The sequence below is a fragment of the Populus nigra genome, chromosome 1 (genome assembly GCF_951802175.1).
Source record: "Populus nigra chromosome 1, ddPopNigr1.1, whole genome shotgun sequence".
Lineage (NCBI taxonomy): Eukaryota > Viridiplantae > Streptophyta > Magnoliopsida > Malpighiales > Salicaceae > Populus > Populus nigra.
In genome coordinates, this window is record NC_084852.1 from 33863645 (window position 1) to 33876748 (window position 13104).

General features: G+C 27.6%; 1 long non-coding RNA gene across 1 annotated transcript; it reads right to left on the reverse strand.

Annotated features, from left to right (window-relative positions):
* Positions 1-11075: 11075 nt before the first annotated feature.
* LOC133683620 (uncharacterized) lies at positions 11076-12834 on the reverse strand. The gene is made up of 4 exons (XR_009837161.1): positions 12677-12834; positions 12492-12547; positions 11559-11600; positions 11076-11437 (listed from the first exon to the last, which is right to left on the reverse strand). It is a non-coding gene; the product is annotated as an uncharacterized LOC133683620 (long non-coding RNA).
* Positions 12835-13104: the final 270 nt, after the last annotated feature.

Below are 13104 nucleotides of genomic sequence, written 5' to 3' on the forward strand. Positions count from 1 at the left end.
AATATGAGAGCAATCTCATCAGTAAAAGTTTTAGTATATAACTAGTAAATGTAATCATGCTACACTAAGGGTAAAATTCAAGCTAATCTTTAACACAATCAGAAAGAAAGACTTTAACATTATGGATATGTTTTTAGAAATTATATAATTTGTTAATTGGAGAATAGAAAAATTATTTATGCATTTAATTAATATGATTAATTAAAAAGTATATTAACTTATAAATAAGAAAATTTTGAATGTTAATTAACAATTAAAGGAGGAAGTTGATCTCCCCACCAAAAAGTAAAAGACAAAATAAATGCAAGTACTTTACATAGATTATTATTTTTGTTTTTATATTTATCTTGGAGACTCAACTATTACTAAATATATAAATAATTCCCATTCTTATAAATGCATTAGGCAAATACAATTAATCTATTTAAAATTTAATAAAAAAAGTTAACTAATTACTATGCGAATAATAGTTAAGTTAAATAATTTAAAAATTATGAGAATATATTAATTAAGAATTAAAAAAAAATAAAATTAAAAAGGTGAGGCATTGTTGGGCTTGGAAATCCAAGCCCACACACTTGGTTTAAGAGAAAAACAGCTTAAGCTCGTGTATCTTATTCTCTTTTTATTGTTTTTGGAAAAATAGATGGATAAAAAAATTTCTTTTTGTTTTTTTTAATAAATTAGATAAACGATATGTCATCTACTATTATAATTTTACTAATAAAAAAGGTAGGGTATGAATTTTTAGACCTTAAGAACCTAATTTTGAAATTTTTTCACCTAAAAATATTATTTAAACCTCAATAAACTTATTTTAAACCCCAAAACACCATTTTACCACTCTAAAAAACAAAAATTAAAACAAAAAATGTTTACAGTTTCAATCTACCTTTTCAATATGGTTAAATGACAACATCACTATTTTAAACTCTTCTCACAAAAACGAACTTATCAACATCAAAGCTTGTCTTTTTATGATCGGGATATTTCTGACCGAACTCCTTCTCTCTCATCCTCCTTTATAATGATTTTTTTTCTTTCAACATTCAGGGACTAAAATATAATAAAAAAAAGTTTTGGGTCAAAATCTAAAAAACTTAAAATAATAAGGATCAAATTTGTAAAATTAAAACTTGAAACTTGAGAGACTATAGTGAAGTTTTTGTAAAATTAAAACTTGAAACTTAAGAGACTATAATGAAGTTTTCCATGCCATTCAACAATTAATATGGGAAAATTCCTCTTTTTTGTGTTAATTTAAGTCATTGTTCTTTTAATTTGTTATTTTTACCATAATCTAAATTCTATTTTATAACGATGGTATTTAATGTAACGCGAGAATAATCTTTAGAACATCGTATACACGAGAACATGTGAATCTTAACAAATCCCAACATATATAATCATGTGAACAAAACTTGTTAGGATGATAAACAAAGAAATAAAGTTTAATGATCAAAGTGTAAAGAATAAAAAATTGACTTTGAATAGTTGTATGAACAATCTAATATACCTTTATGAATAATAAACAATATTGTTTAAGAACCAATATTCTTTTAATTTATAGTGTTAATGTTAAAAAAGAAGACTACTTGTACTTTTAAGATTATTGATTAGAGATAATCTTTTGAGGTTATTATAAAAAATAAATTAAAAGAGCTTAGCTTTTTACCATGCACACACTCACATGTCATTTTGAATTTGCACAGTAAAATAACAATTTTTCTTTTTAAAACAAAACCAAATAACTTGGTTTGAGAAGTAATACGATCTTTTTTACGGGATCAATTTGCCATTACCAAATTGACCTGGGCATCTCATCCCATATTTTCATTACATAGTAAAATTACTAAATAGCTCTTATAAGCAAAATTCATTTAACTTGCATTGGTCTTTTTTAATTATTTTTTACACTATTTATTTTTATTTCATCGTTCAACATTGAATTTATTGAAAATAAAACTTCTTTATTTTTTTATATTTTATTTCTATGAGGATAATTTGGTCTCATGACCCGAGTCATTTTAACTATACTAATGGTTTTTTTTATATGCTCATCACAATTTGTGCCAAGAAACTCCCTAATCATTATAACTAAAACAATCATTGTCTAAGATCTCATGTCAAAATTATTTTTCATTAGGTATGTAAATTTTTGTTTTATTCATGTATTTTTTAATGAAAATATATCTTTTTGAGAAAAATTTTTTTATTAAACATTTATATAGTTTCTGTATAGAAAATAAAAAATGATTAATTTGAGAAAATTATATAAAAAATTAGCAATAAAAAAACAGCAAAATAGATATTTTATTCTTAGTGAATATTCTTTAGCAGATTTTGAAGAAAATTCTGCATATTAGATTTGTAAATAATTATTCATATAATAATTGCTAACATTACCATAAAAGATATAATCTTATTTAAAAATTATAGCATAATCGGATAATTTTAAAAAAAAATAATTAAAAGAAAAAAATAGAAGTAAAGGGTTGAAAATCTCTTTTCAAAAAACATGTCAAACTCAAGTGTCTCACCTAAAACTAAAAGCTAAAAGCCTTGATGAGTGAGTTTGGTTTCAAGGCCCGCGTGCCTGACTTTGAGGCTCACATGCCTAGCTATAAAGCTCGCATGCTTGGTTAAGTTTTTTGTTTTTTATTTAAAAAATGGGTGAACAACACATTGTTCACCAAATATTTTTTTCAATTTAACAGACAACACATCATTTGTCTAGGCAGATGACATGTTCATTTTTTTTTTCAATCACCTTAGGTGATTGAAAAGTTAAGATCTTAGTTTGGGATAAAAAAAAATCTCAAATTTCAACATGTTCTGTTAAAAAAACCCTCAAAACATCATAGAAATCTTAATAAACCTATTTTTTACCCTAAAACTGTAACACTCGGTAATTTTTAATGTATTTTCATCTATTTACCATAATCTTATAGATGTAAAATAGAGTAATTTCTTTTTCTAATTCTTTCTTATATAAAATCACTTCCATTCACCACACATAATATAGAGTATACATCGCATAAATATCAAACACAAGAGAGATTTTTTCTTATTAAAGTGAAGAACTTATCCAATTTTAATAAAATTTTTGCAGAGTTTCCTTTGCACTGAGACTTTATCCAAAATTTTATCTCGCTTTAAATACCTGCAAAAAACCAACCATATCCTAAATGCAACTACTTATGTAATTCATTCTTACTAGCATCCTCAAGCATACCCTCAAAACCATAGTTATTAACTATTTTCATCCACCACATATCTACACAATTATAGATAATATTGTTTTATGATATAAATACAATTACACACACACATAATGAAAATTATAAATAATTAACAACATAACATTTAACTTGTTTACAATCCCAAAAATATTAAAACTTGAAATATACATTAGTTTAATTGCATATCATGAGATGGAGATTACAAAATTCTACTTAACACAAAACTATGAAGTTCAAACTACGATGTCAATATTATGGCGGTGGATAAAATGAACTTGAAATATATATAATTAGATAAATAGAAATTAAATACATGTAAGCACACTTTGTACTTACATACTATACTATTACTTTAAATGAACACACAATAAAATAGTTTGTTTTTCTTATTAGAACATCTCTTTTTCAACTACAGAATCCATCATTAAAATTAATTAAATTCCCTATATAAATCCACCATTACGACTGGCTCACTGCCTCACAACTAGCTCCTGCCAGGATAGCCTACTAACTTTACATAACTAGTCTTTGCCAAAGCAGCAAATTTTAATTATTCAAAAAATCCCTCGCTCTTGCGACTGGCTTAACCTTTCTCATTATATCCTCCGCTCATGCGACCAACTTAACTTTCTAAAAAATAACTCCATTCTTATGCGACTGATTTAATTTAATAGTCGCCATTTATGTGGTCAACATTATTCCTTTTAAAGATCAATAGCCCTCACTTATACGACCAACTTAATTCTTTTCTAAAATCATTAGCCTTCACTCATATGGTCAGCTTAATTATTTTTACAAGTCAATTGCCCCCACTCATACGATCAATTCAATTATTTTCACAAACTAATAGCCCCGCTTATACAGCCGATTTATTTCTTTTCAGAAATGTTTCTCTATATTCCTTTCTAGGAATCATTTCACATGTATACATAAATTTCACAATGACATTACTATAAATAAAAAGGTGAGGTGACAGACACATACCTACACTCCAATAGTATGTGCTCCCATAATTGTTGGTCCAACCTTAGAAACCCCTCCTAATTTTCAAGAGAACATTTCCAATTAGTATCCAATTCTCTTTAACCCATTTTTTTCATACTTATTCAACATATGATTATTCCTTTTATATTATTTAAACACATCATTTATTCTTTTCTTACCACTTGTTTGTATCTTAATTCAATCTCAGATTTTCCCACATTACCAACTTGTATTTACATACTATTTCATATTTTTCTTATTATCATTTTGCACCTAACATATATTACTTATTTTTCATATTACCAACCCACAACTCAATATAGATAACCATTTAATTACAACCTCACAATTAATTTCTAAACATACATCATCATTAAAAACACGAACAGTACACAATTTCTCTACTTTTCTCTATACATATTACAAGCACAACCCAATATCTAAACATTTATTTCATATGAATCTCAATTATTCTTAAGGGAACTTTATATATTTTTTCTGGTATGTTTGTAGGGAAAAATCACCTATGTTGAACTCCCATCTCTAAAACGAACTTAGTGATACCAACATCGGTTTTTTTATGGCCGGAATATGGCTGGCCAAATCCTCTCTCCTCCCTATTTTTTAATGACTTTCTCTCTCCTGTCCAACATCCAAGAACCAAAACAAAAAAACAAATGAAGTTTAGAACCAAAATTAAAATTATAAAATAATAAGGACTAAATATACAAAAATTAAAACTTTAGGGACCAAACTAGAGTTTTCACACTTTTTTTTAACAATGAAAATGAAAAAGATTTTATTTATTTATTGTGGTCCTTGTTCTTTCAAATCTTTTTCAACTTTTCAACTATAAACTAAAATTCTATTTCATAAAATTGATATTTAATTTAAAACCAAAATATGTATAGACTTCGGATGCTTGATAATATACGAAGACAAGTAAATCTCAATGCATAAAACGATGTTAATATCAATTGCGGGAATGAAATTACAAAAAAATAAAGTTAGATAATAAAAAATTATATAAAGAAGACACTATAAAAGGAACAATATCGTCCATAACAATCTGTGAAGAAGAGAACACTGCATTTTACTAAAAACACGTTCTATTTTAATTATTAACTAGATGGCATGCCCGCGTGCTGCCACGGGCTTATGGAGCAAATGTGCTTAATGGTGTTATACTTGCGAACCAGCGCTATATAAGTAATAGAAACTGAAGGTGTGATGAAGCCAATATTCTATAAAGGAAAAAGAAATTGTGTTGGTGATAAAAAAAAAAAAACTTAGAAACTGAATAGAATGAGTTGTAGCAATCCATAGTTTTTTGTGAGAAAAGTTACAATACTTTCCCCACATGATTTAACTTTTTGCAACATGATTTAGCTTTTTTGTTAATAAAAAGAAAAAAATACAAAGTTAAATTTTCAACCAGCTCAATATTAAAAAACAATTGACAAAGATAATTTTGAAAAAAAATCATAAAAGAAAACCCAGGTGAGGAAACACGGTAGCAATCTACAGTGTTTTTTGAGGAAAGCTACAGTGCTTTCCCCACATGATTTAGCCTTACTTGTAATTGTAATATTAAAAAACAAATTAACAAATACAATTTAAAAAAAAAACAATGTGGAAAAATACTGTAGCAATCCATGGTGTTTTAAAAAAAAATATAAAGTTAAATTCTCAACTAGTTTAATATTAAAAAAATAAAATCAACAAATTAAAAAAAATTATTCAAGAAAACACTATAATAATTTACAATATGTTATAAAAAAAGCCAAGTGATTTTTCGCATATGGTTTAGGGGTGAGAAGTGAGAATACATACTTTGGCTACTTTCTAATAGCAATAATTCACGACATGGGCATCTTTGTATGGGAAGTACAAGCGGATATGCAATAGCCAAAGCTCGGAGTTAATGTCTTGGATAAGACAGAAAAAGAAGGATCTCCCCTTGGTCTTGGTGGGGTCCGCATGTAGATTTTCCATGGAGAAAGTTTGCAAGCAATTCAGGCGTTTGTGTTCTTTTGTTAGGCAGGGTGACATCAGCTCCAGCTCCACTGCCTGAGGAGAGTTTAGGATTGCGTGTTGCATGCCCACTTGTATGATAAATCTTTTTATCAATTCTCACAGTTTGTTTTAAAATTTTAAATTAATTTAAGGTTGTTTTAAGATTGCAAATGAGGTTATTAAAATTCATAAAAAAATTTTGGGTTTTTATATGAAAAAGATGTTAAAGTTTGGATTTTATGTAGAAAATACTCGCATCCCATTTTGACTGGAATTTGTTGCAGAGAACAACATGTTGATGTGTTGTTTGCCTAAGCTTTTTAAAAAACTAAACACTTCTAGGCTTTTTTTTTTTTAATATAGCAAGCGTGCTAGCCTAACTTTTTAATTCCAAGACCGTTAATTTTTTTTATTTATTTTTATAATTATAAATATTTAAGTCAATTTATATATACCTTGACTAATCTCTCAAGGTTTTAAAGTTAACAACTTCTAATAGTTCTAAAATTTGTAACACTCAAATTAATAATCCTAGATAGTAAATTTAATTAGTTAAATTATACCCCTTAAAATTCATTAATTTTTTTTTTAAAAGGGCCAATACCTAGCCCCTACCCTTGCAGGCTGGGCACAACTGGACTATAAGCCTTGCGCTATTACACATTATTCTTTATGCTTAACACTATTGCTTTCTTTATTTCTTTAATTATTTTTAATTTTATGATGAAATTATTTTTAAATATAATTATTAAAATGATATTCGAAAAACCATCCCATTATGGCATGTTATTCAAATAAGATTTGAATATTTTATAGTAATATTAATAATTATTTTATGAATAATTATATATGAATCTTATATGTAAAGTTTTTTTTTTTTAATAAACTTTGCTCATGAATATTTGATGAGAAGATATCTATTTTGTTATTCTGATTGCTAGTTTTTGATATAGTTTTCCTATATTAGTGACACTGAAAATTATAGATATATGTGTTTTTATTAAGCTTGCTTATCATATTATAGTTAGTTTTTACTAGAAACGCGGCTTGCGCTATGCTGCGGGTTAATTTTTTTTATATAAAAAATATATATATAAAAATTAAGATCTAAGAGTGTTAGGTCTTTCTGCAAAACTATATCTAAGAGAATTGGGTTTGTCTGCTACGCCTGACCTAGAAATTATATTTATAATATTAATAATAATATTAAATCTGCATGACTTAAGTTTAAGTGAGTTGGTTGCAACATCAAACCCGAAGCCTTGGATATGGGTTTGGCCGCAAGGTCATGTTATAAAAGTGTGATAATTAAAAAGGAAAAAAATTTAATATTTAAAAATGAAATTAAAAAAAATAATTGAAAAGAAAAAAACAATAAAACAAAGCACTATTCCGATAAATAGAGTTTTGCAAGGAGGGGTACAGTAAAATCCCCTCATAAGATCACAATAATCTAATGAACAGTAAACAAAACAAATTATAAAGTTTAATTCTTAATCAAATTGTTATTAAAAGATGAAATTCAAAGAAAAAAACTACTTAAGAAAAAGAAAAAAAATCTAAATCAATTGGTTTAACCCATCAAACTTGGGATTCGTGTCATGAAATTGAAAGAAAAAAGGTTGATGCCTTTTAGTTATAGTTAATTACAATATTTAAAGATGAAATTGAAAGAAAAAAACCAATGAAGAAAAAGAAAAAAAATCTGAATCAACTGGGTTGACCCACCAAATCAGGTTACAAAGAAAAAAAAGCCTACATGAAGAAAAAAACTAATGATGAAATAGAAAAAAAAAATCTAAATTAACTGGGTTAACCCTTTAAACCAGGTTAACCAATCAAATCTAAGATTCGTGTCATGAAAGTTTAATAACTGAATAGGAAAAAAAAATTTGCGAGTTAACCAAAAATTAGCCGGGTTAACCCGTCAAATCCAGGATCCGTGTCATGAAAGTTTGATAACTAAATAGAAAAAAAATTAACATTAACAAACTAAATTAAATGAAAAAATTAATTAAAAAGAAAAATCAGAAAAAAACATCTGAGTTAACCCATCAAACCCGGAATCGGTGTCATGAAAGTTTGATAACTAAATATAAAAAATTTAACTTTAACAAACTAAATTTTTTTAAAAAAATATTCATTAAAAAGAAACAAAGAAAAAAAATTGCCCAGCCTTTTCACTGTGGCTTAATTATAATATTAAAATTTGAAATTAAAAAAAAAACTAATGAAGAAAAAGAAAAAAAAAATCTGAATCAACTGGGTTAACCCACCAAATCAGGTTAATCCATCAAACCTGTGATTCGTGTCATAAGAGTGTGATAACTAAATAAAAAAATCAAAATTGATGAACTAAATTAAACAAAAAAAGAATAATTAAAAAGAAAAAAAACAAAGGAAAAAACCTACAGGAAGAAAAAAAAATCTGAATTAACTGGGTTAACCTATTAAACCTGAGATCCGTGTTATAAAAGTTTGATAACTAAATAGAAAAAAAATTAATATTAACGAACTAAATTTTAAAAAAATTAATTAAAAAGAAAAAAGCAAAAAAAAATATTAAACAAAAAAAGATTATTTTAAAAGAAAACAACAGAGAAAAAAAAGCTTACATAAGGGAAAAAACTAATGAAGAAAAAGAAAAAAAATCTGAATTAACTGAGTTAGCCCTTCAAAGCAGGTTAACCTGTTAAACCTGAGATTCGTGTCATGAAAGTTTAATAACTGAATAGGAAAAAAAAAATACGGGTTAACCCAGAATTAGTCGAGTTAATCCGTTAAACCCAGAATTCATGTCATGAAAGTTCGATAACTAAATAGAAAAAAATTTAACATTAACAAACTAAATTAAACAAAAAAATTAATTAAAAAGAAAAACCTGAAAAAAAATTCAGGTTAACCCGTCAAACCTTAAAGCTGTGCCATGAAAGTGTAATAACTAAATAGAAAAATATTTAACATTAAAAAAGAATTAAACAAAAAAATATTCATTAAAAAAAACAAAGAAAAGAAAAATAAAAAAAACAGCTTTAAAAAAAGAAAGAAAAAAAAAACAACTTTAAAAAAAACAAAGCAAAACACAAAAAAAAACTCAGTTTTTTTTACTGTGGATTTGACTGTGCAGTCCATAGTAAAAGACTAAATATTTTTATTATATATTATAATTTTCAAAACTATTTTTATGATAAAAAATATATTTTTTCATTAAAAAAATATATATAAAAAACATCAACAAGAAAAAAGATCTTTGATTAAAAAAATATATTTTTGTTCTCTTTAATTCAAATCAAGAGGGTTATTGCAAATATTTTTTTAAACTACCTTAAGTTTTTATTCAAAAAACATGATACTGATAAAAAAAGACATGCTTTATATATATATATATATATATAATAAACCTGTATCTAATTGAAATTGATCTAGATAAAAAAAAAAGGATGAAAATAAATAACTTTATTGAATGTAAAATGTTGGATACAAATAAAAAATTGACTGAATTAAAAAGAAAATAATTTGTTGATATTCTTGCTCAATTTGGAATAATAAATAACACTCAACCCAAGAATTTGAATTTGGGTTTTGAATTTTAAATGGATTTGTATAATTTGAGTTTTAAATTTTAAATGGATTTGTATAGTTTGCCCAGATTTAAATTTGGAATAATAAATAACTTTAGATTTGTTGAACATTCCTTTTATTGTTCTTTGAAGCTTAGCCTATGTGATTATTGCTTCGTCTTATTAAAATTAAACATTTATATCTATGTATTTCTTGAGAAAAGCCTTTTCCTTCTTGGCACTCAGACTTCTCCTTGTTCATCACACCCTGTTATTCACTTTTGTTGATATATCCTAAGAGTCTTTTGATCTCACTTTTACCTGTCTGTCGTTCTCAATCTCATCGTCTCTCACCCCTACTCTGTCTTCTCTCGGGTTGCAGGAAGCTCGCCATCATTTTTATTTTTCACTCTTTTAGCTTCCAACAAGCAGGTGCTTCCTCCTAAGCCAAGTGATTTCGTATTTTTGAACTAGACTTGTTCTTATAATTATTTACCAGTTGAATCAGCTGAATTATCAATTTCACTCTAAGACATTTGGTGTAGTTTTCATAGTTTTGAACCAAAATCTACTTCTCCTTTTCTTCTTCTCCGATCGAAACCGTAAGCTTCCTAAATCTTCTGGTTACTTGCCTCCACCACCTCCTCCTCCTCCTTTGCAATAAGAACATCTCCTTCGTTTTAATCCCTGATTCTTCAACTCCTCTTCAATTTAGTCCCGGAAGGTAATCCAACCAAACCCAACAAGAACAAAAGGGCCCAACCGAGAAGAAAAGAAGAAACAAAAATAAAAAAAAGAACATATTTTTTTTTCCCATTCGTAAGGCTACTTAAAATTACAAAATTTTAAATTTTAAATTAATAAAAACTATAATTTTATAAATTTTTTCAGACTCAACTGAAAAATTCCAAGACTAGACAGAAGCCAAAATAATATGAACATTTCTCAAAACTATCAAACTATTTCGGCTGACATCCAACTATTTTTCTCAAATATCTAATTGTTTCACAAAACAACCCACTACAAAAATTATAATGTCGCAGTTTAAACTAAATATTGTGATTCTAAAACATGATATTATTGAATTATCATACTTGTAAACCACACGACATCTTTAAACTATACTATTTTACCAAAACTTTTTCATCTTTTGTTACTTCACCATTTATTTTGTTTTTTGTGCTAATAACACAATTTATCCCAATCTTTTCCATTATCCTCAGCGAGGGCAATATTCACATTAATGCAATTTAAAAGGGAAAAACATCCTTAGTAAATCAATTACCCAGGAGACCATTATTACTAAGCGCAATCAACAAATTGCAAACGAGTTACATAGAACAAAGTTTCCAACAATGCCAGCAAATACATTGTTGGCACATGGATAGAGGACAGATGCACACAATTTATAAAGTTTCACGTAATTCTGGTTCAAGATGAAGACCAACACATCAAGCATAGGACATCAGCGACCATCACACTAAACACGAGATATCATCATAATATTGTTCAGAATACACTAAAGGAAACCATGTCTATCTGGGTTTGAAATCTTCATTTCTTCCCACTTTTCTTCAGCCCAGAACCTCCAAAGCTCCCTTTCTGCTGTGCCTTGGCTCTGAGCTCCTTAAGTGCCTGATCATCACAAGAATAATCAAATTAGTCACCTTTCACGATTGAAAAGGTAATAAACAAGATAAAACATCCAGTTTCTTTTCTTTTCCTTTTTTTTAAAGTAATATCCATTGTCTCTTACCTTTTCTTCATCCTTTTTCTTTTGAATGTTGGCCAAATCAGTCTGCAAATCAGTGAAGTAAATTTAAGGACAATAGCAATGGGAATGGTAGGAAATCAGAGTTACGAACTGGATTGCATCATAGGATGGCCAGAGTAAAAAAAAAAAAAAAAGCACTTCATACAAATAGAGTCCTCCATGTAGCGGTAATTCTTTCTCTAGAAAAAGCAAAATATGCATGGGATATTGCAACAATGCATGCTTAAAATCATAACCAGCCAGTTGTTTGGAGTTTATAAACGCAAAGAGTTACAAGTAAATAGCAAGCACCATAGTTCCAAAACAAGTCATCTACTCATAAAAAGGAATCTCAATCCCATAGAAATAATCAATTCATACAAGCATAAAGATGCCAAATGAAAAGCAATATAGCAACATAGTATGGTCTATTAAAATAAATTGGAATTTTATACTAAATAGATTTTGAAATGGAGAAAATAAATTCAGAGCACCAAATCCAACTCTCTTATTTGAAGCTTAAGCAGCATAAAGGACTTCAATTTGGGATACTGTACCCATCCTCAATTAAACTAAAAGCATATTAGCGAAGCCCACCCAAGCTTCAACCACATATTGCCAATTAAGAGATCTTTCAATTTCATCAGATGCCTAAAAGCTTAAAACATACGAACTTCAATTCCAATTTGGATTTTCCTTAAAACCCAGATAAATTTCCATATCATAAACCCATAAACTATAAGAATCAAAGTTAATCAAATAAAATCGAGCATAATTTCCAGTCAAGAACGTAAAGCTAAGTACCAAACTCAAAGATTTAATAAAAATCAATTTATTTAAGTTCCAATCTTTCAATTCTTTGCACAACAAAGAAAAAAAATTAAAAAAATGCACAGTTTCCAATCAAATTGATAAAGAAATTATTGAAAACAATACCTCGTCGTAATCCTTCTTCTCAGACTTTGGTGCCTTCAAAGGCTTAGCTTTTCCACCTGAAAACAAACAACCACATGATAATTTCAATTTTTCATTCGATCAAACTCCCAATCGAGCAAAGCATCCTCCCTGTGAGAAAACAACGAAAAAAAAAACCAAAAGCTCTAATTATATGAGAAAAATACCTAGCTTGGAAGACATGATTGAAGCTTTGGGTTAGGGTTTGATTTTCTATGATTCGAAGGAGGAACGAAACTGGGAGAAACCTAACCCTAATTCAAAGCAATTATAAGGGGCTGCTTGGTGGGTTGGAGCCCTATATATATGTGGACTGAAAGGTCTGACGTGCGTAGCACGTGATTATCTGGTGGCCGTAATTTTATTAATGTTAAAGTACTCAATTTCGAGTTCTCTAAATGAAATATTTCATTGCTGATAGAGATTTATTTTTTAGTGGGTTGACTCCACTGTATCAGTTAATATCTCGTGGGCTTCTAAATATTTGTTCTAAATACAGGAGTTTAGAAGAAAAAAAAAATACTCATATTTAATATGTATGAAATTATAATTTTCATCATAGGAATAGATAAGAAATTATAATCTTTAAGTGCTA